This window comes from Ahaetulla prasina, chromosome 2 (genome assembly GCF_028640845.1).
Source record: "Ahaetulla prasina isolate Xishuangbanna chromosome 2, ASM2864084v1, whole genome shotgun sequence".
NCBI lineage: Eukaryota > Metazoa > Chordata > Lepidosauria > Squamata > Colubridae > Ahaetulla > Ahaetulla prasina.
In genome coordinates, this window is record NC_080540.1 from 299,559,986 (window position 1) to 299,587,975 (window position 27,990).

At 43.2% G+C, this 27,990-nt stretch overlaps 1 protein-coding gene across 45 annotated transcripts in view; it reads left to right on the top strand.

Annotated features, from left to right (window-relative positions):
* Nucleotides 1-27,990, top strand: part of CELF4 (CUGBP Elav-like family member 4) — a 1,066,478-nt gene that overhangs the window by 147,060 nt on the left and 891,428 nt on the right. The gene's annotated exons all lie outside the window — the stretch shown is intronic.

The window sequence follows — 27,990 nt, forward strand, 5'->3', positions numbered from 1 at the left end:
GACAAGTTCAGCGTCCTAGCCCTTGAGCCATCACGGAAGGGTGAAAATGCGCCCCCCCAATGGTGCAGGAGGCTGAGTAGGCCACGCCCACCATGGCCACGCCCACTCAGCAACCGGGCAAAGAACCGGTTGCTAAAATTTCTAAATCCCACCCCTGGTTCCAAGTAGCACACCCATCGAAAACAAACTCTGAGGCGCTCGAGTTCCTCGAAGAACAGTTTGTTGGACACATCCTAGTGGCACAAATTTGGTGAAAGCTGACTCTGAGGTTTCCTGCAGCTTTAACCTAATTAAAAAGTAAAAGCTTCCCCTTTCCCTCCCCACTCGAAGTCACTGGTCACTGGTCACGCTGTCATATACAGGTGCTGGCTGGTTGCTGGGTTACTTTATTTTTATTTATTTATTTTATTTTGTCACACAGTATATATAAGCATAAGCATGAAATAACTATGCAATATTTAAGCATATATATAAGTATGAGAATAGAATAGAATAAAATAGAATAGAATAGAATAGAATAGAATAGAATAGAATAGAATAGAATAGAATTTTTTATTGGCCAAGTGTGATTGGACACACAAGGAATTTGTCTTGGTGCATATGCTCTCAGTGTACATAAAAGAAAAGATATGTTCATCAAGGTACAACATTTACAACACAATTGATAGTCAATGAGTATGTAATAACTATATTAATTGGATATAACGAAAGGAAACAATAGGACAGGAACGGTAGGCACGCTGGTGCTCTTATGCACGCCCCTTACAGACCTCTGAGGAATGGGGTGAGGTCAATAGTAGACAGTTTTTGGTTAAAGCTTTGGGGATTTTGGGAAGAGATCACAGAGTCAGGTAGTGTATTCCAAGCATTAACAACTCTGTTACTGAAGTCATATTTTCTCCTTGCTATTGTCACACTTGCTATTTTCATATTTTCTCCTCCTCTAGTCAGCCACCTGTGAGAATGTCCTTGGTCCCCACAGGAAAACTTTATTGCTTCGGCTTCAAAACCCCATCTAACTATTTCTCCCCCCTCCCTCTGTTGTGTGGCAACCCTGAAGCCTCCAAGATGGCTTCATCCAGGCTCACTTCAGTGTTTTGTTTTGTTTTTAATTTGCATTTATATCCCGCCCTTTTCCGAAGACTCAGGGTGGCTTACACTGTGTTAAGCAATAGTCGTCATCCATTTGTATATTATATACAAAGTCAACTTATTGCCCCCAACAATCTGGGTCCTCATTTTGCCTACCTTATAAAGGATGGAAGGCTGAGTCAACCTTGGGCCTGGTGGGACTAGAACCTGCAGTAATTGCAAGCAGCTGTGTTAATAACAGACTGTCTTAGCAGTCTGAGCGACCAGAGGCCCTTGGTGTTCATAACAAGAAGCAACATATGGGAAATAATCAAGGGGAGACACAATCAGGAATTAAAGAGAAACTTCCTAACAGTGAGGACAATTAAACAAGCCAAGCAATGTCGGCTGGCGGCCCCCAGGGGTAGAGCCTTCTCTGTTGGAGCTCCTACGCTTTGGAACGAACTTCCCCCTGGTTTACGTCAAGTGCCTGATCTTCGGACTTTTCGCCGTGAGCTGAAAACGCACCTATTTATTCAAGCGGGACTGGCTTAAAAGTTTTATTAAATTTTTAGTTGGGGCTATTTATATTTTAGGGTTTTAAATTGTTTTAAATTCTGGCCGTCTCTGTAATATGTTCGGTTTTAATCTTGTTTTAATGTGTATATTGTGGGTTTTATTTGGCTGTACACCGCCCTGAGTCCTTCGGGAGAAGGGCGGTATAAAAATCTAATAAAATAAATAAAATAAATAAATAACCAGTGGAAGGGCTTGCCACCAGAAGTTGGGATTGCCGTAACACCGGAAGTTAGAGTTTGGGTTAGGTTTTTAAGAAAAGACTGGACAGCAATTTCTCTGGGAGGGTGTAGGGTTTGCTTCTTGAGCAGAGGGTTGGACTAGAAGACCTCCAAGGTCCCTTCCAACTCTCGCGTCATCCCGTTAGGAAGTGGCTTATTTCTGAGCAGATATCGGTAGGATGCGCGTTATTCTTGCTTCTCACAACATCTGGATGGTCTTTTGGAGGAGGAACAGCAAAACAAAATCCCCTTTTGTCTTTGTTCAGGATTCGTCTCCTGGTCTTCGCAATCTCTGGTGTGCTATTTGTTATTATGCATACAACCTTCCTTAACGGAACAAACGCCCCCCCTGAGCTCCTGGTGCAATGATGTCAGCATTTCAAATCTCGTAAATTCAATTTATGCGTGACCTCATTGCTTACCTGCTGGTGTGTGTGTGTGTGTGTGTGTGTGTGTGTGTGTGTGTGTGTAGGCGAGGAACGATCATAAAACCGAATCCAGAGAAAGAGAGATCTTAAGGAGGTTGTTAACTCCTTGCCCTTTGGTCTAACTGGGGGTGCCTTTCTCTGCCAAGACTGACATGGCAGACTGCCAAAACTGAAACATAGAAGATGGTGGCGGGGTGGGGGGGGGATGCGACTCTTAATTACAACTATTATTAGTTGGCCGATATGCCTCACCTTCCCCACCTCCTGCTCACACAGACCCAGGGAATTACACTGCACTGTTACTCCACGTCTAAATAATGCCTCAAGGAACAAAGAGGAAGAGGAAAAGGAGAGGGGAGGGGAGGGGAGAGAAGGAAAAGAAAGGGTGAAGAACTGGAGAGGAGAGAACAGGAGGGGAGGGGAGGGGAAAGGAAAGGTTGAAGAATGGAGAGGAGGGGAGGGGAGGGGAGAGGAGAGGAGAGGAGAGGGAAGGAAGGAAGGAGATGAGAGGAAGAAGGAAGGAAGGAAGGAAGGAAGGAAGGAAGGAAGGAAGGAAAGGAGAGGAAAAGGAAGGAAAGGAGAGGAAAAGGAAGGAAAGGAAGGAAAGGAAAGGAAAGGAAAGGAAAGGAAAGGAAAGGAAAGGAAAGGAAAGGAAAGGAAAGGAAAGGAAAGGAAAAGTTGAAGAATGGAGAGGAGGAGGGAGGGAGAGGAGAGAGAGGAGAGGAGGGAGGGAAGGAAAGGAAGGAAGGAAAGGAAGGAAAGGAGGGAGGGAGGGAGAGGAGAGGAGAGGAGAGGAGAGGAAGGAAGGAAGGAAGGAAGGAAGGAAGGAAGGAAGGAAGGAAAGGAAGGAAGGAAGGAAGGAAGGAAGGAAGGAAGGAAAAGTTGAAGAATGGAAAGGAGGGAGGAGGGAGGGAGAGGAGAGAGAGGAGAGGAGAGGAGAGGGGAAGGAAGGAAGGAAGGAAGGAAGGAAGGAAGGAAGGAAGGAAGGAAGGAAGGAAAGGAAGGAAGGAAAAGTTGAAGAATGGAAAGGAGGGGAGTGGAGGGAGGGAAGGAAGGAAGGAAGGAAGGAAGGAAGGAAGGAAGGAAGGAAAAGTTGAAGAATGGAGAGGAAGGGAGGGAGGGAGGAAGGAAGGAAAGGAAGGAAGGAAGGAAGGAAGGAAGGAAGGAAGGAAGGAAGGAAGGAAGGAAGGAAGGAAGGAAGGAAGGAAGGAAGGAAAGATTGAAGAATGGAGAGGAGGAGGGAGGGAAGGAAGGAAGGAAGGAAAGGAGAGGAAAGGAAGGAAGGAAGGAAGGAAGGAAGGAAGGAAGGAAGGAAGGAAGGAAGGAAGGAAGGAAAAGAAAGGAAAGGAATCTCAGAGAGATATCTTTCACCTTTCTTGGTCAAATTCGTTCAGAGCAGACTCTCCACTTTGAAATCGTATCATGTATCAGTGTTCTGAATCAGCATAATAAAAGATCTAACATTTGCAGGAAATTGGACTACAGCTAAGCGAGACTTTTGCCAGCAGAACCTGGCATCCTCCAGCGACCAAGGTTTTATTTTTATTTTTTATGTTCATTTTTTTTAAAAAAAATGTGCATGTCGTTTTTCTTTTTTTAAGAGAAAAGCTTTCCCCAACTACTAGTAGAAATGTCAGCCGCAAAACTGCAGCTATGGGCGGCTGGGAATTTTGGGCGCTGTAGTTCCCGAGGCGCCTAGAGGCCACCTTGTGCAGAATGACTTTTCAAGCCATTTGGATTGACGCATCCTTCGGGATGAGTCTCGACTGCTGTCAAGGAACATTGTCACCCAGGATTGTGATTTCTGAAAAGGGGTTGATTTTTTTCTCCCCCTTATGGGTAGAAATTTTTTTAGTCAGCCTGGGGACAGGATAAATTGACCCACTGAGGCTCTGCTTCTAGTCTTATCTGCATCATCAGAATAAAATAGGTTAAAATAAGCCAGTTTCTTTGAGAAAAGAAAACATGGGCCATTGACGTAAAGAAATCTACAGACGGTTCTTGACTTATAACAGAGGTGAGATTCAACCGGTTCAGATCGGTTTGGACAAACCTGTAGTGGCGACCCGCCCATCCGCCTGGGTGCAATCCTGTCCTATATCACTGTGTTTTTGACGTTGCACGCATGTGCGGATGGCACGTGATTGTTGCGGTCCGTCAGCAGCTTATGGAGCTGGCAACGGAGTCGGACAGCGATGAGGCTGAGGTGAGGCCAGGGCCATCGGGAAGTGAGGTGCAGACTCCAGAGGCTCCAGAGACTGATAGTAGTGAGACAGAGGAACAGGAGGAGCCTGTTCCTAGTGCATGCATGAGAAGAGTTGCCAGAAGCCAAAAGCAGTTCAAACAAAGAGGACAACTCAGGAGTAAGGCCAAGAGATGATTGGCCTCTCCCATAAGGCTTAAAACAGACCAGCAATGGCATTTGAGCTTTGCTGGAAAACAATGTTGTTGCTGCATCTTCTGCTTCGTCTTCTGCTTCTTATACAAGTTTGTTTTTGTGGCTTTTGGACGTTTGCCAGGAAGGGCCTTTGGCAGTTTGCCTAATTGGACTAAGGTTTGTGAGATAACTGAGGAATTTGTGTTGGAAAGCATTTGTTTTACTTTGAGTTGAACGACAGCTGGGAATGAAGTAATTCCCAGCTGTTCGAATAAAGTGTGTTTTTCCACGGACTGAGTTTATCACTACCTACTTGGGCCTGGGTCACAACAGTGATCACATTTCCAGTACTGGGCAAACTGGTAACTACAGTATGTGAAGCCCACCCTGACTTATAACCAGTGACCGTTCAAAGTTACAACTGCACGAGACTCTAAGGTTTGATGGCTGTTGATCAGGAATTGAACTAATTTAACAGAATGACAGAATAATTTACATTCTGAATATCAGAATATTCTGATTATATTCTGAGAATCAGAACAAGTTTATAGGAGCATAGTGGAATAACAGTGTGGAAAAAGGACTTTAGAGATATCTTCTAGTCCAACCCTTCCTCTGGCAGGAAACCCAATGTCATATCAGACAAATGGTTGCCTAACCTCTTCTTAAAAACTTCCAGTGTTGGGACATTTACAGTACAACTTCTAGAGGCAAGTTGTTCCACTGATTGATTGTTCTCACTGTCAGGAAATTTCTCCTGAATTCCAGGTTGCTTCTCTCCTTGATTAGTTTATACCCATTGCTTCTTGTCCTGCCCTTGGGTACTTTGGAGAATAGTTTGACTCCCTCTTCTTTGGGGCAGCCCCTGAGATATTGGAAGACTGCTATCATGTCTCCCCTAGTCCTTCTTTTCATTAAACTAGACCTGCCCATTTCCAGCAACTGTTCTTTATATGTTTTAGCCTCCAGTCCCCTAATCACCTTTGTTGTTCTTCTCTGCACTTTATCCAGAGTCTCAACCTCTTTTTCTTTTCTTTTTTTTTAATTTGAATTTATATCCCGCGCTTCTCCGAAGACTCAGGGCGGCTTACACTATGTCAAGCGATAGTTTTCATCCATTTGTATATTATATACAAAGTCAACTTAATTGCCCCCAACAATCTGGGTCCTCATTTTACCTACCTTATAAAGGATGGAAGGCTGAGTCAACCTTGGGCCTGGTGGGGCTTGAACCTGCAGTAATTGCAAGCAGCTGCTGTTAATAACAGACTGTCTTACCAGTCTGAGCCACCAGAGGCCATAATCTTAATCTCATGTCACCAAAACATCCTCCAGTGACCCAAACTGGATGCCGTATTCCAAGTGGGGTCTTACTTTCTACCCTCTTCATCTCCATTACCCAGAGGAAACTCTCGATGCGCTCTCTGTTGTTCTCTGACCCAACCTGCTTTGTTTATACAAAAAGACCTTGATAGATATTCCCTCGGCTCTCAATCTCAGATCATCAGGGCTTGAAAAGAAAAGGGAGGAGGAAGAAAAAAAATTAAAATCCTCTTCTGGAGACGTCAAACTTCTTTCTGAGCAGCTGGTTCAAGACAGCTGTGTTCATCGCAAGACTTTGTTATAGCCTTACAAAACCACATTATGCCTCCTGCATTGTGTTGCGGCCCTCCGAAGTCTTTAGGGATTGATTAGAGGGGGAATGGTGTGACCTTTGCTGCAATTATTATCCATCTGTGTTTCATGCAATTATTATTTATGTTGCTGAATCCCCGGGTGGCAAAATTAAAATAGGGAAGAGATAGAAGTCTTTCCCCACCCTCGCCCCCACCCCCATCAAACCTTCTTCCAGTTTCTCCTGTCTCCAGTTTCTGGGCTATTCTCACCGCCTTCTCTTTTACAGTGTAGGCCTCCCTGGAGAGAGTTTGATACATTATCAGGTTTCCTAGAGACTGTGGCTCAATAGAATGACAGTTAATTACTGGCTAGGATTGTCCACAGGCCTTCACTGAAGAAGAAGAAGAAGAAGAAGAAGAAGAAGAAGAAGAAGAAGAAGAAGAAGAAGAAGAAGAAGAAGAAGAAGAAGAAGAAGAAGAAGAAGAAGAAGAAGAAGAAGAAGAAGAAGAAGAAGAAGAAGAGGAGGAGAATTTTTTTATTGGCCAAGTGTGATTGGACACACAAGGAATTTGTCTTGGTGCATATGCTCTCAGTGTACATAAAAGAAAAGATACGTTCATCAAGGTACAACATTTACAACACAATTGATGGTCAATATATCAATATAAATCATAAGGATTGCCAGCAACAAGTTATAGTCATACAGTCATAAGTGGAAAGAGATTGGTGATGGGAACTATGAAACGATTAATAGTAGTGCAGATTCAGTAAATAGTCTGACAGTGTTGATGGAATTATTTGTTTAGCAGAGTGATGGCCTTCGGGAAGAAACTGTTCTTGTGTCTAGTTGTTCTGATGTGCAGTGCTCTATAGGTTTGTTTTGAGGGTAGGGGTTGAAACAGTTTATGTCCAGGATGTTTTCAGAAGAAGAAGAAGAAGAAGAAGAGGAGGAGGAGGAGGAGGAGGAGGAGGAGGAGGAAGAGGAGGAGGAGAAGAAGAAGAAGAAGAAGAAGAAGAAGAAGAAGAAGAAGAAGAAGAAGAAGAAGAAGAAGAAGAAGAAGAAGAAGAAGAAGAAGAATGATAATTAATGCTAATGGTTAGGAATAGAGTCTGCAGGCAGTATTTATTTTATAACATGCCTACATTTTCAAATTATTATTCTGCTTTGTTGAAACGAGGGGTCCTTGGTGCTCTCTGAGCTTGGTGGCTTTCTTTCAGACATTTCATGACCCAACTAGGTAACATCATCAATGCTAGAAGGGAGTAGGTTTCATTGAGAAGAAGAGGAGGAGAGGAGGAGGGAGGGAGAGGAAGTCAGATCAGAAAATATCTAAGGGAATAATAGAAAATGCTTCTTCCTTCAGCAAGATTATCTGAACTGTTAGTACCACTTTATAATGCATTGAGAAGACCAGACTTGGAATATAGCATTTAGTTCTTTTTTTATTATTTATTTATTTACATTTATATCCCGCCCTTCTCCGAAGACTCAGGGCGGCTTACAGTGTATAAGGCAATAGTCTCATTCTATTTGTATATTTACAAAGTCAACTTATTGCCCCCCCCAACAATCTGGGTCCTCATTTTACCTACCTTATAAAGGATGGAAGGCTGAGTCAACCTTGGGCCTGGTGGGACTAGAACCTGCAATAATTGCAGGCAGCTGTGTTTTAATAACAGGCTTCTAACAGCCTGAGCTATCACGGCCCTGATCTGATCTCCAATATATACCAAAGTTGTTGAGACTCTGGAAAGAGTGCAGAAAACAGCAACAAAGATGATGAGGGGATTGGAGGCTAAAATATATGAAGAACAGTTGCAGGAATTGGGTTTGTCTCAGTGGTGAAATCCAATTTGTTTTCCCTACCGGTTCTGTGGGCGTGGCGAGAACAATTAACCAATGGAAGAACTTGCCATCAGAAATTGTGGCTGCTTCATCACTGGAGGCTTTTAAGAAAAGAGCGGACAACCTTTTGTCTGAAATGGTAGAGGGTCTCCTGCTTAGCTAGGGCTTTGATCTAGAAGACCTCCAATGTTCCTTCAAGGTCCCTTTTTAGGCCCTGTGTACTTTTCTCTTCAAAGAAGGGATCAACCTATTTTCCAAAGCACCCAAAGGCAAGACAAGAAAGACAGCGGATGGAAAGTAATCAAGGAGAGAAGCAATCTAGAACGAAGGAGGTATTTCCTGACGGTTAAACAATCAGTTCTAACCGATTTGTAGGTGCTCCATCATCGGAGGTTTTTAAGAAGAGATTGGATAGCCACTTGTTTGAAATAGTATAGGGTCTCCTGCTTAGCCAGAAGGTTAGCAATAGCAATATCACTTAGACCAGCGGTTCTCAACCTGTGGGTCAGGACCCCGTTGGGGGTCGAATGACGATTTGCCAGGGGTCGCCTAAGACCATCGGAAATATGGGAAGTATACTTGCGAGTCGAAGAATCGCGCGCCAATGGTTGACTCCACAAGCCAGCTGCAGGCTCTTCAAATCGCTAGCCGAATTCAGCTTCAGGCGCGATGATGAATTAAAAAAGAGAGAAATCTTTGCTCTGATGTCTCCCTCTCAAGCCAGCTGCAATCACTCCCAATCGCTAGCCTAATCTGGCTTCAGGCGGGATAAACTTAATAGGGGAGGAGTCTCCGCTTTAATGCCTCCGTCCTCAAGACAATCGCAAGCAGTTCAGATCGCTAGCCAATACGGCTTCAGGCGCGATAAATTCAAAACGAAAATAATTTTATGGTTGGGGTCGCCACATCGTGGGGAATTGTATTAAAGGGGTCGCAGCACTATCAAGGTTGAGAACCACTGACTTATACTCATATACTACTTCACAGTGCTTTACAGCCCTCTCTAAGCGGTTTACAGAGTCAGCATATTGTCCCCAACAATTTGGGTCCTCATTTTACTGACCATGGAAGGATGGAAGGCTGAGTGAACCTTGAGCTGGTCAGGATCAAACTCCTGGAGTGAGCAGTGAGTTAACCTGCTATACCGCATTCTAACCACTGTGCCTCCATGGCTCGGGTTGGACTGGAAGAGCTTCAATTCTATTATTCTATGTTCTATCTCTATTTCATGTAAAAGTAAAGGTTCCCTTTACACATATGTGCTAGTCGTTCCCAACTCTAAGAGGCGGTGCTCATCTCCGTTTCAAAGCCAAAGAGCCAGCGCTGTCTGAAGACGTCTCCATGGTCATGTGGCTGGCATGACTCAATGCCAAAGGCGCACGGAACGCTGTTACCTTCCCACCAAAGGTGGCCCCTGTTTTTCTACTTGCATTTTTTACCTGCTTTCGAACTGCTAGGTTGGCAGAAGCCGGGACAAGTCATGAGAGCTCACCCCGTTACGCAGCACTAGGGATTTGAACCACAGAACTGCCGAACTTTCGATCGACAAGCTCGGCATCTTAGCCACTGAGCCACCATGTCCCCGTATTTCTATCATAACCATTGAAAGAGCCATAGATACAGAATGCCTAGAGAAATTCCCTTTTTCCAGCCACTCTAGGACTTTGCTTAAACCTTGTAGGAGGCAAAGTTAGTTAACACCACACTCCGGAATGAGTCCATGACCCAGCTCAACAAGAGAAGTTTATTTAGCCACATGCATGGCTGGGTATATCCATCTAATCTCCCGTGGGTTAATTGACTGGCTCAATTGATTCTGGGTCAGTTAACCGACTGGGTCAATTAACCCTTTTTGGAATTGCTGTGACACATTGCTTCCTCCATTGACCCAATTAAGCATGTTGAGGGAGGCAAGCCAGTGTTTCTTCTGATTGCTGCTTGGGCTGGTCTCTCCTGAGTTTCCTGTGGAAAGTTTTGAGTCAACCAAATTGGACTCTTAATTTAACCCCCCCCCCCACTACAGTCCAAAATATTTTACAAGAAGAGTTGTCCACTCCTCTGAATACAACAAAATACCTTATGCCACCAGACTTGAAATCCTGGGTGTAGAAAATTTAGAACTACGCCGCCTTCAACATGACCTGAGTTTAACTCATAGAATCATCTATTACAATGTCCTTCCTGTCGAAGACTACTTCAGCTTCAATTGCAACAATACATGAGCGCACAACAGATTTAAGCTTAATGTTAACCGCTCCAATCTTGATTGCAGAAAATATGACTTCGGTAACAGAGTTGTTAATGCTTGGAATACACTACCTGACTCTGTGGTCTCTTCCCGAAATCCCCAAAGCTTTAACCAAAGACTATTTACTATTGACCTCACCCCATTCCTAAGAGGTCTGTAAGGGGCGTGCATAAGAACACAAACGTGCCTACCGTTCCTGTCCTATTATTCCCTTTCATTATATCCAATTAATATAGTTATTACATACTTACACTCATATATATACTTATATATTATATAGTTGCTACATGTCAATGCTTATATATACTGTTATGACAAAATAGATAATTAAATAAATAAATTCTATACAAGTTGAGGAAGTGTGACAATATAACTCTGAAAGGAACGCAGATGTTACAGTTAGACCAGAGTTGTATTCAGCCGGTTCGAACCAGTTCAGGTGAACCAGTAGCGGTAATTGTGGCCCCGGCTCTATGCTATTCTTTTTAGGCATGTTTTTGAGGCCGGGTGTTGTGATTCGTCCTCCCTCCTCTCCTCAGCTGGGCCCCTCCCGTCTCCAACTGGGCCTGTTATCAGACTCTGAGTCTGATAATGAAGATGAACGGCCTGTCATGCCTCCAGCCCCAGGCCCTGGCCCCATGCCCGGAGAGGATTCCAGGAGTGAACGGACAAGCCCGATAAACTTCACTCATATAGCATGTGAGCAGGAAGCCAGCCAGGTGCTGGAATTACTGACAGCAGATCCAGCTAAAGACAATTCAGAATGGGAGGACACTCGCTTCCAGAGATCTGAGAGGTGACGCCAGCAGAAGGAGGAGTTGGGCAGGCCTGGATAAATGCTGAGTCATGGAGCCACACCCCACAGCCTATATAAAGGACCTGCTTTTCGCATTCCAACCTTGACTCAAGCAAAGTCTTAGCTAGTTTGCTGATATCGGACTCTATCGCTGAAGTCAGAACTTGGACTCCTGCCTGCCCTGATAAACCTCGAAGGAACTTGGCAAGCTGCAGAGGTTTCGTTGCCAAGTCTGTTACGGACTTCCTCGACTCGTGTGTCAGAGTGGGAGTGGGACACGACACCGGGTACATGAATGCAAGGTGCACGTAAGCAAAGTACATACCCGGAGATGGCACATGTGAGCAAACCAAGCGTGCACGCACTCTCTCACATTTTGGGTGATGGGCAAACCCCCCCCCTTGTTCACTGGCTATATTAATTAAAGGTATTATGGGGGAAGATGCCCCTTTATCAGTGGTGGGTTTCAAAAATTTTTACTAACAGTTCTGTGGGTGTGGCTTGGTGGGTGTGGCATGGTTTGGTGGGTGTGGCTTAGTGGGCATGGCAGGGAAGGTTACTGCAAAATCCCCATTTCCTCCCCATCAGTTAAGACTGGGGAGGCAGATAATAGATGGGGGTGGGGCCAGTCAGAATTTTTACTACTGGTTCTCCGAACTACTCAAAATTTCTGCTACCGGTTCTTCAGAACTGGTCAGAACCTGTGGAAACCCATCTCTGCCCTTTATCCATAGTTTCCTTCAATTCAAGAAACACGGAAGGCTTTGATTTTTTTTTTAGAATAGAATAGAATAGAATTTTTTATTGGCCAAGTGTGATTGGACACACAAGGAATTTGTCTTGATGCATATGCCCTCAGTGTACATAAAAGAAAAGATACCTTCATCAAGGTACAACATTTACAACACAATTGATGGTCAATATATCAATATAAATCATAAGGATTACCAGCAACAAAGTTATAGTCATACAGTCATAAGTGGAAAGAGATTGGTGATGGGAACTATGAGAAGATTAATAGTAGTGCAGATTCAGTAAATAGTCTGACAGTGTTGAGGGAATAATTTGTTTAGCAGAGTGATGGCCTTCGGGGAAAAACTGTTCTTGTGTCTAGTTGTTCTGGTGTGCAGTGCTCTATAGCGTCGTTTTGAGGGTAGGAGTTGAAACAGTTTGTGTCCAGGATGCGAGGGGTCTGTAAATATTTTCACGGCCCTCTTCTTGATTCGTGCAGTATACAGGTCCTCAATGGAAGGCAGGTTATTATATTATTATTATTGTTGTTGTTGTTGTTGTTGTTGTTGTTGTTGTTATTATTATTATTATTATTATTATTATTATTATTATTATTATTATTATTATTATTATTATTATACAATTATTCCAGACAAAGGTGTTTTGCAACATCAAGCAAAATGTCATCCAAAATAGACAACGGGCAGGAGGAAATTAATACAATGTTCTGGTCTCAAGAAGACTTTTTTAATATATATATATATACAAAACGATGCATCATCGGGGTTTGTCACCAAAGAAATTGTGCAGGAATCTATAAAGGCATTTCGAATCTCTGCTGGAAATCTGAACAAGACGAAGGGACATTTATCGTGCCAGGTGCAAATGTAAAAAAAAGAAAGAAAGAAAGCCAGAACATTTTGCATACAAATATACGCATTAATTCAGAAGATTTTAAAGGTTAAAGTACGATGGAAAGCAGAGATTTCTTTTTGGCAGGACAGTGAACAAGCAACTTGGAAAAAGCCATGTAACTATGTTTTTACGTAGGACAAGGGCAGCGAGATTATGATATATTCAAAAGTAGGAAGATTCGAGGGGTGTGATGGCCGATCCGGTTCAAGAGCCCAGTGCCATGTGGACTAGAAGCCCTCCAAGGTCCTTTCAGATTGTGTTATTCTTGAAATTAAGCAATGGAACGACTTGCCTCTAGAAGTTTTGGATGCTTCATCACTGGGGTTTTCCCAAGAAGAAATTAGACATCTATTTGTCTGAAATGGTATAGGGTCTCCTGCTTGAGCAGGGGGTTGGACTAGAAGACCTCCAAGGTCCCTTCCAACTCTGTTATCCAATTAACTTTCCTTCAATCAGACACAAAGGCAACCTTCACACCTACCTTAAGCAGGTGGCCCAGCCCAGGGGTGAAATCCAGCAGGTTCTGACAGGTTCTGGAGAACTGGTAGCGGAAATTTTGAGCAGTTCAGAGAACCGGCAAATACCACCTCTGGCTGGCCCCAGAGTAGGGTGAGAATGGAGATTTTGCAGTATCCTTCCCTTGGAGTGGGGAGGGAATGGAGATTTTGCAATATCCTTCCCCTGGAGTGGGGTGGGAATGGGGATTTTGCAGTATCCTTCCCCTGGAGAGGGGTGGGAATGGGGATTTTGCAGTATCCTTCCCCCTGGAGTGGGGAGGGAATGGGGATTTTGCAGTATCCTTCCCCTGGAGTGGGGTGGGAATGGGGATTTTGCAGTATCCTTCCCCTGGAGTGGGGAGGGAATGGAGATTTTGCAGTATCCTTCCCCTGGAGTGGGGTGGGAATGGAGATTTTGCAGTATCCTTCCCCCTGGAGTGGGGAGGGAATGGGGATTTTGCAGTATCCTCCCCCTGGGGTGCGGAGGAAATGGAGATTTTGCAGTATCCTCCCCCTGGGGTGGGGAGGGAATGGAGATTTTGCAGTATCCTCCCCCTGGAGTGGGGAGGGAATGAAGATTTTGCAGTATCCTCCCCCTGGGGTGCGGAGGAAATGGAGATTTTGCAGTATCCTCCCCCTGGGGTGGGGAGGGAATGGAGATTTTGCAGTATCCTTCCCCTGGAGTGGGGAGGAAATGGAGATTTTGCAGTATCCTTCCTCTGGAGTGGGGAGGGAATGGAGATTTTGCAGTATCCTTCCCCTGGGGTGGTTTGGGAATGGGGATTTTGCAGTATCCTGCCCCTGGAGTGGGGTGGGAATGCGGATTTTGCAGTATCCTTCCCCTGGAGAGGGATGGGAATGGGGATTTTGCAGTATCCTTCCCCCTGGAGTGGGGAGGGAATGGAGATTTTGCAGTATCCTTCCCCTGGAGTGGGGAGGGAATGGAGATTTTACAGTATCCTTCCCCTGAAGTGGGGAGGGAATGGAGATTTTACAGTATCCTTCCCCCTGGAGTGGGGAGGGAATGGAGATTTTGCAGTATCCTTCCCTTGGAGTGGGGAGGGAATGGGGATTTTGCAGTATCCTTCCCTGGAGTGGGGGAGGGAATGGGGATTTTGCAGTATCCTTCCCCTGGAGTGGGGAAGGAATGGAGATTTTGCATATCCTTCCCTGGAGTGGGGAGGGAATGGAGATTTTGCAGTATCCTTCCCCTGGAGTGGGGTGGGAATGGGGATTTTGCAGGATCCTTCCCCCTGGAGTGGGGATCGAATGGGGATTTTGCAGTATCCTTCCCCTGGAGTGGGGTGGGAATGGAGATTTTGCAATATCCTCCCCCTGGGGTGGGGAGGGAATGGAGATTTTGCAGGATCCTCCCCCTGGAGTGGGAGGAATGAAGATTTTGCAGTATCCTCCCCTGGGGTGCGGAGGAATGGAGATTTTGCAGTATCCTCCCCTGGGGTGGGAGGAATGGAGATTTTGCAGTATCCTTCCCCTGGAGTGGGGAGGAAATGGAGATTTTGCAGTATCCTTCCTCTGGAGTGGGGAGGGAATGGAGATTTTGCAGTATCCTTCCCCTGGGGTGGTTTGGGAATGGGGATTTTGCAGTATCCTGCCCCTGGAGTGGGGTGGGAATGCGGATTTTGCAGTATCCTTCCCCTGGAGAGGGATGGGAATGGGGATTTTGCAGTATCCTTCCCCCTGGAGTGGGGAGGGAATGGGGATTTTGCAGTATCCTTCCCCGTGGAGTGGGGAGGGAATGGGGATTTTGCAGTATCCTTCCCCTGGAGTGGGGTGGGAATGGAGATTTTGCAGTATCCTTCCCCTGGAGCGGGGTGGGAATGGAGATTTTGCAGTATCCTTCCCCTGGAGCGGGGTGGGAATGGGGATTTTGCAGTATCCTTCCCCTGGAGTGGGGTGGGAATGCGGATTTTGCAGTATCCTGCCCCTGGAGCGGGGTGGGAATGGATATTTTGCAGTATCCTTCCCCTGGAGTGGGGAGGGAATGGAGATTTTGCAGTATCCTTCCCCTGGAGTGAGGAGGGAATGGGGATTTTGCAGTATCCTTCCCCTGGAGCGGGGTGGGAATGGGGATTTTGCAGTATCCTTCCCCTGGAGCGGGATGGGAATGGGGATTTTGCAGTATCCTTCCCCCTGGAGTGGGGTGGGAATGGGGATTTTGCAGTATCCTTCCCCTGCCACGTAAAGTCTTTTACTTTAGAAAGATTCAACTCTACTCAGGAATGGCTGCTGAAGATAATGGAATTTGTAGAAATGGCTGCGTCACATTCTTTGGTTAGAGAAAAGGCAGTGGCTACATGTATGGCTGACTTTATGACCCATTATAGGTTTTTTTGCATAAAATGGGGGGGAAATGCATTTATGATTTGTGTTTTGAAGGATTAGAAAGCTGATTATTTAGATCAGGGTTTGCTGGCTGAGGAACTCTGGGAGTTGAAGTCCACAAGTTTAAAAGATCCAAATTTGCAGACCCCTGAGTTAGATGATTAGGAGGAAAAAATGAAAAGTAGAAAAAAAAAACTGAGTAGTATTTTGGAATTGTAGTGCAATTGCACTTATATCTGAAGAAAAAGCAGCTGGGTACTTCTTTTTTTTATTCTTTCTTTGTGCACCTTTGCTTGTCTTTCCTTCCTTCCTTCCTTCCTTCCTTCCTTCCTTCCTTCCTTCCTTCCTTCCTTTCTCCCTCCCTCCCTCTGTTCTCAGCTCCCTAGCTTCCTATGTTCCTATCTTTCTACCTTCTTCATCCATTCTCTCCTTCTTTCCTTTCCTTTCCTTTCCTTTCCTTTCCTTTCCTTCCCTTCCCTTCCCTTCCCTTCCCTTCCCTTCACTCCCTCCCTTGTTTGATCTTCCTCCCTCCCTCCCTCCTCTGATTTCTTCCCTTCCCTTCCCATTCTTCTCCTCTCTTCTCTTTCTTTTTCTCTGCTTTTAATGTTTATTAGTTTGGTTTCACTTTATGCTTTATGTAAAAGTTTCAGTTAAAAATATTTTTTTAAAAAATAGTTGATGGGGAAGAAATGAGCACACCTGGAAATTAAACTAGACAACCCTCTGATCAAGTCTGTCTTTTAAAATTAGTCTTAAAATGAATATTATTTTTATATCAGAGAACTATTTGGGTTTGGACACAAAGGAGGTTTTTTGTTCTCCCAGCTCTGAAAGATATCGACTGTGTTCAGACAACACACTTAAAAGTGCCAAAGGCCTAACAGCTATGTTCAAAGAAAGCAGTCGACTTGGCTCATTTTTGCCTTATTTAGGGCATGTGTGTTGTGTCTGGATCAGGGTTTCTCAACCTTACCAGTTGAAGGCAGGGTTGTCTAGGGACCTCACTGAATCTGGCTAGATGGTTTGGGTTGTAGGAAAAAGCTCTGAAGAACTGACCCAGCTAAGAAATGAAGATCTGGTGGGTCCTTGGTGCTCTCTGAGCTTGGATGACGTTTGGAATAGAATAGAATTTTATTGGAATAGAATTTTATTGGCCAAGTGTGATTGGACACACAAGGAATTTGTCTTGGTGCATATGCTCTCAGTGTACATAAAGAAAAGATACGTTCATCAAGGTACGACATTTACAACACAATTGATGGTCAATATATCAATATAAATCATAAGGATTGCCAGCAACAAAGTTACAGTCATACAGTCATAAGTGGAAAGAGATTGGTGATGGGAACTATGAGAAGATTAATAGTAGTGCAGATTCAGTAAATAGTCTGACAGTGTTGATGGAATTATTTGTTTAGCAGAGTGATGGCCTTCGGGAAGAAACTGTTCTTGTGTCTAGTTGTTCTGGTGTGCAGTGCTCTATAGCGTCGTTTTGAGGGTAGGGGTTGAAACAGTTTGTCCAGGATGCGAGTGATCTGCAAATATTTTCACGGCCCTCTTTTTGATTCTTCTTGATTGCAGACGTTTCATGACCCAACTAAGTAACATCATCAGTGCTAGAAGGGAGTAGGGTTTGCTCTTAGTTTACATTCTAGTGACTTGCTCTGTCAGTGCCCTCTGAGACCATTCCCAGCAATACTGACAGGGCAAGTCACTAGAATGTAAACTAAGAGCAAACCTGTTCTGATCTAGGCTTCCTTAGAAAATATATAGCACAATCTTAGTCCCGGCAAACCTCTTGAATTCATACAGCCGTGAATTATTGTCATTCCCAGTCCGAAAGGCTTCTCAAACAGTCTTTCAGGGGAGTGTTTACAAACACCCACCTTATCTCCCTTGGAATGCTGCCAGAGAACTAATTGCCGCACGCAGGGCAAGGCCAAACGTAGCACAGAGTCAAACAGAACTTTTCCAAAGTTTTTACCCACCTGATGAACTAATTGCTTCCTGCAAAAGCTCAGTCGCATTTGCCCTCTTTTGTGTCTTATGGGAGAGGCCAATCATCTCCAAGCCTTACTCCCAAGTCAACCCTGTTTTCTTAATCGTTCCTGTATCCTGGCAGCTCTGAGCATGCACACACTGGGAACAGGTTCCTGCTGTTCTTCTGCCTCACTGATGTCAGACTCCGGAGACTCCAGAGGCAGCAAAGAACTACCAGATGGCCTTGGCTCCCTCTCTGCCTCTGATGCAGAGCCCTCTTCTGAGCCTTCCCCAGACTCCAGGACTGGCCCATGTTCCTCCCCAACCTCCTCATTGTGCGAATATGCTGCCAGCTCTGCTGGCCGCTGGCAGGCTGCAACAAAACCCTACTCTCCTCTAGCACTGACAATGTAACCTGTTTGGGTCATGAAACATCTGCAAGAAAACCACCAAACTCGGCCAGCATCAAGGACCCCACCTCCTCCGCCTCCACCTCCTTTTCACAAACCCAGCTCCCTTCTAGCATTGATGACATTACCTATCTGGGTCATGAAACATCTGCAAGAAAACCACTGAGCTCAGAGAACACCAAGCACTACACAGTCTTTCTCCTCCTTTCTGCCTATCTCCCCCCTCCTTCTAGCTCTGATGATGTAACCTGGTTGGGTCATGAAACGTGTACAAGAAAACCACCAAGCTCTGAGAGCACCAAGGGCCCCCTCAGTCTCCATCTCATCGGATCTCCTCCTTCTAGAGAAAGGGTTTTTTTTTCTAATCCTTTGGTCCCCATCGCTCCTCTTGCTCCCAACAGATCTTAGGAGTGTGGGAGGGGGGGGGGTTCTGTTTTCCCAAGGACAGGAAGAGTTCACCACTTGTCCCCTTTGAATTATAGACCTAGCCTGGAAGCCTAGCAGACCTTCATTATTCTCAGCTGTCATGAGGGCCATCAACGGAAGAGGAAATATATAGCAACCATTATAGGAACATTCACAATCTGTAGTTTATCTTTTCGCTGGTGTGCCTCTATCAGCACCTCATTAGATGGTATCAACTACTCCAGGTTGGAGACTGGTGGCATTGTCTTCTCTCATTGTCTGGACAGCAGGGACCGGGACCGTGCATGATTTAGTACCAGAATTAAATGTTGAGTATAGTTTTCCATTTGAGTTTTGACCGGTTGTCTTTTCAAAACCATCCTGAAATCATTCACGTCCTTGTTGAACCTCCTTTCACGTCAAAATATACAGCTCTTCGGAACCACAGTTATTTATTCGCACAAACGCAAAACTCAATAAAGATGAGGAGGATATTTCCAGGTTTACAGAGAAACCTAGTTTAGACTACGCTTGGCTCAGTTTAAACTAGCTGACAAGTCTGGCTTGATGATTGTTAGGGCTTCAACACTACAGGCATCAGAGACATAACACTGCTGTCTTCTGAACCAGGGGTCTCCAAACTTGGTCCCTTTAAGACTTGTGGACTTCAACTCCCAGAGTCCCTCAGCCAGCAAAGCTGGCTGAGGAACTCTGGGAGTTGAAGTCCACAAGTCTTAAAGAGACCAAGGTTGGAGACCCCTGTTCTGAATGGTGTTGGAGAAGCCAGAAAAAGAAACTGGGGATTTATGTGTTTTTTTCCTGGACACCAGAGGGTTAACTGATGGCCCTGCCCTCCTTCTGGAGACCAGGATTGAGCCACAGGTGCGAGACACCTGTTCCTGCTGATTGCACCAGCCTGGATTTTGCAGGAAGACTCAGCTAGCTATTGTTTCTCCTTTGGATGGAGATTTGAAGCTACAGATTTGCGTCCTAGGGATCGGAAGCTTTGCGCACCCGTGCATTTTCCACCTGGTTGCAAATCTGGAGTTGGCCATGTTCGTAGAGAGACCTATCTTCAGAAGCATGTCAGAAACATTAGGCGGATTCTATAGTTATATTGTTTTCACCGGTGTGTGGACAACTCTCTCTTCTGCAGCTTCCTTCAGCGTCGCGACAGATTAAAAGACTTCAACTTTGAAGTAAGTGCTAGTGTAAGGATGAACGTTTTTATTTATTTTATTTATTTGTCAATATATTTATTTGTTTATAAAGCAGGAGTGGAGAACCATGGGCCTTTGATGACTTATGGACTTCAAGACCCAGAATTCCCGAGCCAGCATGGCTGAACTCAGGAATTCTGGGAGTTGAAGTACAGAAGTCATCAAAGGCCGATCCTGGCTGGTTCAGGAATTCTGGGAGTTGAAGTTCCCAAGTCATAAAAGAAGCACGGTTCCCCACTCATCAAACGATGATTATTTTTTTTTAGTGATAAGTAGCTGGCATGTCCTTTTTCTGGCAATCCTCGCCCCCCTTTTTTTTCCTCCAAAAGGAACACTGAGGCATAGAAACCTAAGGCAGAACTAGAATTCACCATCGCCTAGTTATTAGCTCAAACTCACTTAGCCAGCTTTCATGCTTAGTCAGGACTAGAACCAGTGGTGGCCTGTTGCCGGTTCGGACCGGTTTGGGCGTAATCCCCTCTTATATCGCTGTGTTGTTTGATATTGCACACATGCGTGGATGGTACACATGAGTGAATTCCCATGTTTTATGATGAATGCATGTGTGGGTGGCACACACTCATGTTTTCGGTGCTGGGCAAACTGCTTGATGATATGTGATCCCCACCTCTGACTAGAACTCATTGTCTCCTGGTAACAGACCTAAAGTCAAGCAGTTGGCTTTCATATTTAAAGTGGGACTAGAACTCACTGTCTCCTGGTGATTGGCCCAAAGTCACCCACCCAGCTTTCATACCTAAGGCAGGACTAGAACTCACCATCTCCTGATGATTGGCCCAAAGTCACCCAGCTAGCTTTCCTGCCTAAGGCAGAACCAGAACTCATTATCTCCTGGTTATTAGCTCAAACTCACTTAGCCAGCTTTCATGCCTAGTCAGGACTAGAACTCATTGTCTCCTGGTGACAGGCCCAAAGTCAAGCAATTGGCTTTCATATTTAAGGTGGGACTAAAACTCACTGTCTCCTGGTGATTGGTCCAAAGTCACCCAGCTAGCTTTCAGGCCTAAGGCAGAACTAGAACTCACCATCTCCTAGTGATTGGCCCAAAGTCACCCAGCTGGCTTTGGTGCCTAAGGTAGGATTAGAACTCACCATCTCTTGGTGATTGGCCCAAAATCACTCATAGGTTTGTCATGGCTTAGGCAGGACTAGAACTTACCCTCTCCTGGTGAGTGGCCCAAAGTCATCCAGCTAGCTTCGTGGCTAGGATGGGATTTGAACTCGTGCTTTCATGCTTTTTAGTCTGGTGCCCGCATATCAAAACCTTGCTATAGGGCTGAATTTAATATTCTTTTTTTTTAAAAAAAATCAGGTAATCTGGGACAGAACTTAATATTGCAGGGAATTTACAGCAGTTCTCCTTTTGAGCAAAATGCTGCAACCTAACCAAAAAAAAAAAAAAATCAGAAACAAGAATTTGCACACCAATCTATCAAAGGAAGATGGAGAAAGACGAAGAACATTTTTTGTGTATCCAGGGGACTTCTTATAATGTAGCCTTTCCTGACTACTGTACTTTTAGCTGGAAGCTAAAACATGTGAAGAACGGTTGCAGGAATTGGATACATCTAATCCAGCAGTTCTCAATCTGTGGGTCGGGACCCCATTGGGGATCGAATGATGATTTGCCAGGGGTCGCCTAAGACCATCGGAAATATGGGAAGTATACTTGCGAGTCGAAGAATCGCGCACCAATGGTTGACTCCACAAGCCAGCTGCAGGCTCTTCAAATCGCTAGCCGAATTCGGCTTCAGGCGCGATGAATTAAAAAAGAGAGAAATCTTTGCTCTGATGTCTCCCTCTCAAGCCAGCTGCAATCACTCCCAATCGCTAGCCTAATCTGGCTTCAGGCGCAATAAACTTAATAGGGGAGGAGTCTCCGCTTTAATGCCTCCGTCCTCAAGGCAATCGCAAGCAGTTCAGATCGCTAGCCAATACGGCTTCAGGTGCGATAAAGTCGAAACGAAAATAATTTTATGGTTGGGGTCGCCACATCGTGGGGAATTGTATTAAAGGGGTCGCAGCACTATAAAGGTTGAGAACCACTGGTCTACTCTGATGAAAAGAAGGACTAAGGGTGACATGATCGCAGTCTTCCAGTATTTGAAGGGCTTCCATGAGGGAGTTAAATTATTTTCCAAAGCACCAAATGGCAAGATAAGGAACAAGGGTTGGAGGCTAACCAAGGAGAGAAGCAACTGAGAACTAAGGAGAAGTTTCCTAACAATGAGAACAATTAACTAGTGGAACAGCTTGCTCCATGACTGGAGGCTTTCAAAAAGAGACTGGACAGCCATTTGTCTGGAATCCTATAGGGTCTTCTGCTCAAGCAGGGGGTTTGATTAGAAGACCTCCAATGTCCCTTACAACCTTGTTGTTCTGCTCTGCTCTGCTGTTCTCTGCATTCTATTCTATTGTCTCCATTCCATTCCATTCCATTTTTCTTCATTCTTTTTTTTTTAATTTTTAATTTATTTATTTATACACTTTGAAACATAAGACAAACATACAACATATATATATATATATATATATATATATATATATATATATATATATATATATATATATATATATATATATATATATATATATATATATATCACTATTTCTTATCAGCTATTCAGAGCGGTCCTTTCTTACTATATATACATATTTTAAACCTATCTTATTTTACTTTTATGATCTATCTTCTTTTATTTCGTCTACCTTCTACCCTATTGTTCAGTTTTCTATTTTCTAACCATTCATACCGTCTACACCAGACCTTATAGTATTCTGTATCTCCTTTGTCTTTTATTTCTTTTGTGAGTTTATCCATCTCAGCGCATTCTAGAATTTTCCTAATTAGGTCTTCCTCGGTTGGTGGGTTCTCTTTTTTCCAATTTTGCGCATATGCTATGTGTGCCACCATTAATATGTGCAGTATTAAGTATTGTGTATCATTTGTGTGGTTTTCTGTTGCAATTCCTAGTAGGCTTTATTCTGTTCTGTTCCATTCCGTTATGTTCCATATTTTCTCTATTCTATTCTATTCTATTCTATTCTATTCTATTCTATTCTATTCTATTCTATTCTATTCCATTCCATTCCATTCCATTCCATTCCATTCCATTCCACTCCACTCCACTCCACTCCATCTATTCTGTTCTGTTCTGTTCTGTTCTGTTCTGTTCTGTTCCGTTCTGTTCTGTTCCGTTCCGTTCCGTTCCATTCCATTCCATTCCATTCCATTCCATTCCATATATTCTATTCTATTCCATTCCATTCCATTCCATTCCACTCCACTCCACTCCACATTCATATTCTATTCTTAATTCATATTCATATTCATATTCATATTCTATTCTATTCTATTCTATTCCATTCCATTCCATTCCATTCCATTCCATTCCACTCCACCACATTCATATTCTATTCTTAATTCATATTCATATTCATATTCATATTCATATTCATATTCATATTCATATTCATATTCTATTCTATTCTATTCTATTCTATTCTATTCATATTCTATTCTATTCTATTCTATTCCATTCCATTCCATTCCATTCCATTCCATTCCATTCCATTCCATTCCATTCCATTCCATTCCATATATTCTATTCCACTCCATTCCATTCCATTCCATTCCACTCCACTCCATTCCAAATTCATATTCTATTCTTAATTCATATTCTATTCTATTCTATTCTATTCTATTCTATTCTATTCTATTCTATCCTATCCTATTCTATCCCCATCCCCATCCCCATCCTATCATATGTATACAACAAGATGCTCAGAGTCATGAATTTGAGACGGGCTGCTGTATAAACCGAGACATAAATTAGAATAAACAATAAATCACCACACCCCATTAACGTCCAGTTAAGCTCAATGGGCTATGCAGACACAGATACAGAGACGATACATAGGTAGGTCTCGATTAGCGTGGTTAATGAATCCCACGAAACGGTTGCCTGGTTTGAATTGGCGCTACTCAGAGCGAGATTTCTACGGAAAATAGGGCAATTGGTTCCAGCTCAACAGAAATAGGCAAGGGAAAAATTTAAACAGAAATGTTTACGTGTATATTAATGAATTTTTTACAGTTCAGGATAAAAAGAATGTAATTCAAATGTACGGTAAACAAAGCCACAGAGCGGTTACGGAAAGCAAAATAAAACTAGACAAATTCTGCATAACGTTCCTGAAAAGAAGCTTACACACAAACACACACACCTTCGTTTTTAAAAAAAACTTCTCAATTTTTCTATATACTAGTTGCTAAGCATCAGAATTTTGATCCCATGACAAATAGGAGGCCGCCAAAGTCGTAACTGTGAAAAACGGTTGTCCGTCCATTTTTTTCAGTGCTGTTGTCACTCTGAACGGTCACTAAATGAACTGTTGTGAGTTGAGAACTCCCTGTCATTGTGCATTGTTCGGGAGTCTTGTCTCCTTTAGCAGCTGAGACCAGTGGTGGGATTCAGTCAGTTCGCACCACTTCGGGAGAACCGGTTGTTAATTTTCTGAGCAATTTGGCAAACTGGTTGTTGGAAGAATTCATTAGGGCAGAGAACCGGTTGTTAAATTACTTGAATCCCACCACTGGCTGAGACCCTTTTGCTGGAGTACTCCAATAAAAGAAGCTGAAAAATACCCTTCCTCGTACCTGGTGGTCTTTATTGGCTTTCTGGCCAGCCTAGGATCTGTTTTGGGAACAACAATTGTGGCCTTTAATCTTTTCACCATTCAAAAGTGTCTTTAAAAAAATACCAGTCGAGACATCAGAAAGATATTAAGACATATGGCTTCTACAAAGAGCAAACAGGAGTTGACCAAATAATGTTAGGGGTGGATGAAAAGTTAATAAAGAAACCATACAATGTTTTGTTAAGCTTAAAAATGGAAGACGAACAGGTGAAAGAGACAGTGATAGTATGGGGGGGAAGTTTGGATATACTATAGTGTTGGAAGAAATGTCCATCTGGGATCAGTTCCAAGTGGGAAGAAAGACATTGGAAACATGGAGGCTGATTGGAAAGATGGTTTAATGGTGGAGAGGACCACATGGGTTTTTTGGGTTATGAGCAAATGAGCACATGGGGGAGAGAGGGAGAGAGAGAGAGAGGGAGGGAGAGGGAGAGAGAGAGAGATTTATACCCTCTCTTGGGCTTTGAACTTGCTTCCTGTTCCTGTGAAAAAAATGTATTCTGATTGGTTGTCAGACTCCCATGGGGCCATGCAGAGGTAACTTTGTAGGTTTTCTTGAGTCCCAGGCTTGGTTGAATCTTGCTGGGTGATTATAATGAAGGGGCTTTGGGCAGTTCCTATTATGGCTTAATGGTTTTGTCTGGTTTGATTCTTGAGTGAGGGTTAGGGTTAGGTTAGGGGATAGCTAATCCTATCATGTCTTGAGGGTGAAGGTCTTTTGTTTTGTAGATAAGCTGGCCCAGCCTTTTGTCTTGTAGATAGGATGGCCCAGTCTTTCTGGAGCTATTAACAAAGGTGAGGACTGCTTTCCAAGAGCATGTTTCTCCTTTTCTCATCCAGGGAGGTATAATATTCTGCCTTTTTAATACTTCCTAAAATATTTCATTCTTTTAGGACAGGGGTGGGTGCTAACTTCTCACAATAAACTTAGACAAATGGCAAAAACTTTGGGAAAGAAACTATAAGCTGACTATTTATAAGGAAAACGTATATAAAATTTTTTATAGGTGGCATTTACCACAGGTGAGATTAGCAGTTGTTTAAAAACAGGTCCGCCAGATGTAGGAAATGTAATTGGATACCAGGTGCATATTATCACATGTGGTGGACATGTGCAAAAACAAAGAAATATTGGACAAAAATACATACAGGGTTAGAAAAGATGGTGAAGTTACACATAGATTGTAAGCCAGAAATATTTCTGTACGGTTTAGTACCAGAAAAGTATGATAAAGGGAATATATATTTAATATTACATGTCTTGATAGCAGGAAGAATTATATTTGCACAGTATTAAAGAAATGAGGAAACACCTACAGAAGATGTAATAAAAAAAAATAATAGATTGTGCAGAAAAGGACAGATTGACATTAAAGATAAAAGAAAAAAGAAGATACAGAGTATTTTCAAAAATGGTTGGATAATAGAGAGAGAAATTAGGAGCTGGGAAAGTATTATTATGTAAGCAAATGGATCCAGATAATAAGCTGTTCACAAAGCGTATATATATATATATATATATATATATGTATGTATGTATGTATGTATGTATGTATGTATGTATGTACGTACGTACGTACGTATGTATGTAGATATGTATGTCTTGGCATTTTTGGGTCTTTTCCCATGTAAGGTTTCCCGTGTAACCTTACATGGGAAAAGACCCAAAAATGCCAAGACCTACATACCTATACCCATGAAAACCTACGAAAATAGATATTTATTTATTTATACATACATATATATGTAGGTCTTTGGTTGTTCGGGTTTTCTCCCGTGTAAAATTGGAAGTGTCTTGGCGACATTTCGACGAAGTCTCATTCGTCATCTTCAGGCGTCAGCTTCGTGCTTCTGGGAGCAATGATATATTATATATATATATAAACTGAAAATGTATAAATATATTGTTTTTTTTAAACAAGTAGCTTTAAAGAGGATGTCAGCATTCCTAGTAATACATCCGCTAAAAGCAGAACTCCAAGGCAGGTAGATTCCTCAAACAAGAAGTTTATTGGATACATCATATCGGCACAGCTAGTGAAAATCAACTCTAAAAGTTCCTGTGGTTTTCTCCCTAATTAAAAGAGCAAATATTTCCCTCCCCCAGATGTCCCTGGTCACATGGTCCAATGAAAATAGCTGGCAGGATTCTTGGTCACTGCTCTCCTCTTTCAACTGCCACCTGTTGGGATGACCTTGGTTCCCGCAAGAAGCCTTTTTGTTTCGACCATTTAGCCAGCCTATCTAGTCTTCCTCCCTTCCCCTTCTCAGAGTTCGTGGCAACTATGAGGCCGCCCAAGACGGCTTCAGCCAGGTCCACTACAGAGTTGAGAGAGGGTTGGATTAAGCTCGTAGGCGTAATTGTTCAACTAGCCTTCTGTGTTTATTTTTGTATTTGTATTTATTTGTCAAGCATGTATTTTATGACAGATACAAGCGTAAACATAATTGTAAATTTATTTTATTTATTTATTTATTTATTTATTTATTTATTTATTTTTGTCACAACAATATACATAAGCATCACACAAAATGGTTATATAGTATATAAACATATATATGAGGAAATATGAGGAAGTATAAGCATATATGTATAAGAATAAAAAACAACAACAATAGGACAGGAACACTAGGCACGTTTGTGCTCTTATACACGCCCCTTATAATCCTTTTAGGAATGGGGTGAGGTCAATAGTAGATAGTTTTTGGTTAAAGCTTTTGAGATTATGGGAAGAGACCATAGAGTCAGGTAAAGTGTTCCAAGCACTGATGATTCTGTTACAGAAGTCATATTTTCTGCAATCTAGATTAAAGCGGTTGACATTAAGTTTAAATCTATTGGTTGCTCTTGTATTATTGCAATTGAAGCTGAAGTAGTCTTTAACAGGAAGGATATTACAATAGATGATTCTATGAGTTAAACTTAGGTCTTGTTGAAGGTGGCAGAGTTCCCGGCTTTGGGCCCGGGTACTTACGGGATCGCCTGCTGTTACCTCATGCCTCCCACCAACCCATACGCTCACACAGAGAGGGCCTTCTCAGGGTGCCGTCCGCCAAACAATGTCGGCTGGCAGCCCCCAGGGGCAGGGCCTTCTCTGTTGGAGCACCTACCCTCTGGAACGAACTTCCCCTGGTTTACGTCAAGTGTCTGATCTTCGGACTTTTCGCCGTGAGCTGAAAATGCACCTATTTATTCAAGCGGGACTGGCTTAAAAGTTTTATTAAATTTTAATTGGGGTTATTTATATTTTAAGGTTTGTTAATTGTTTTAAATTTTCGGCCACCCTATAATATGTCTTGTTTTAATCTTGTTTTTAATGTGTATTTTGTGTATTTTAAATGGCTGTACATCGCCCTGAGTCCTTCGGGAAAAGGGCGCTATAAAAATCGAATAAAATAAATAAATAAATAAATAAGTTTTCTAAACCTAGGATTTCAAGTCTGGTGGGATAAGGTATTTTGTTGTTTTCAATGTTTTCAATGTTTTAAATACATGTACGGGGTACGAATAAAAGAAAACATTAGGTCAGGGACAGTAGGCATGTGGGCGTGCTTATGCACGCCCCTTACAGACCTCTTAGGAATG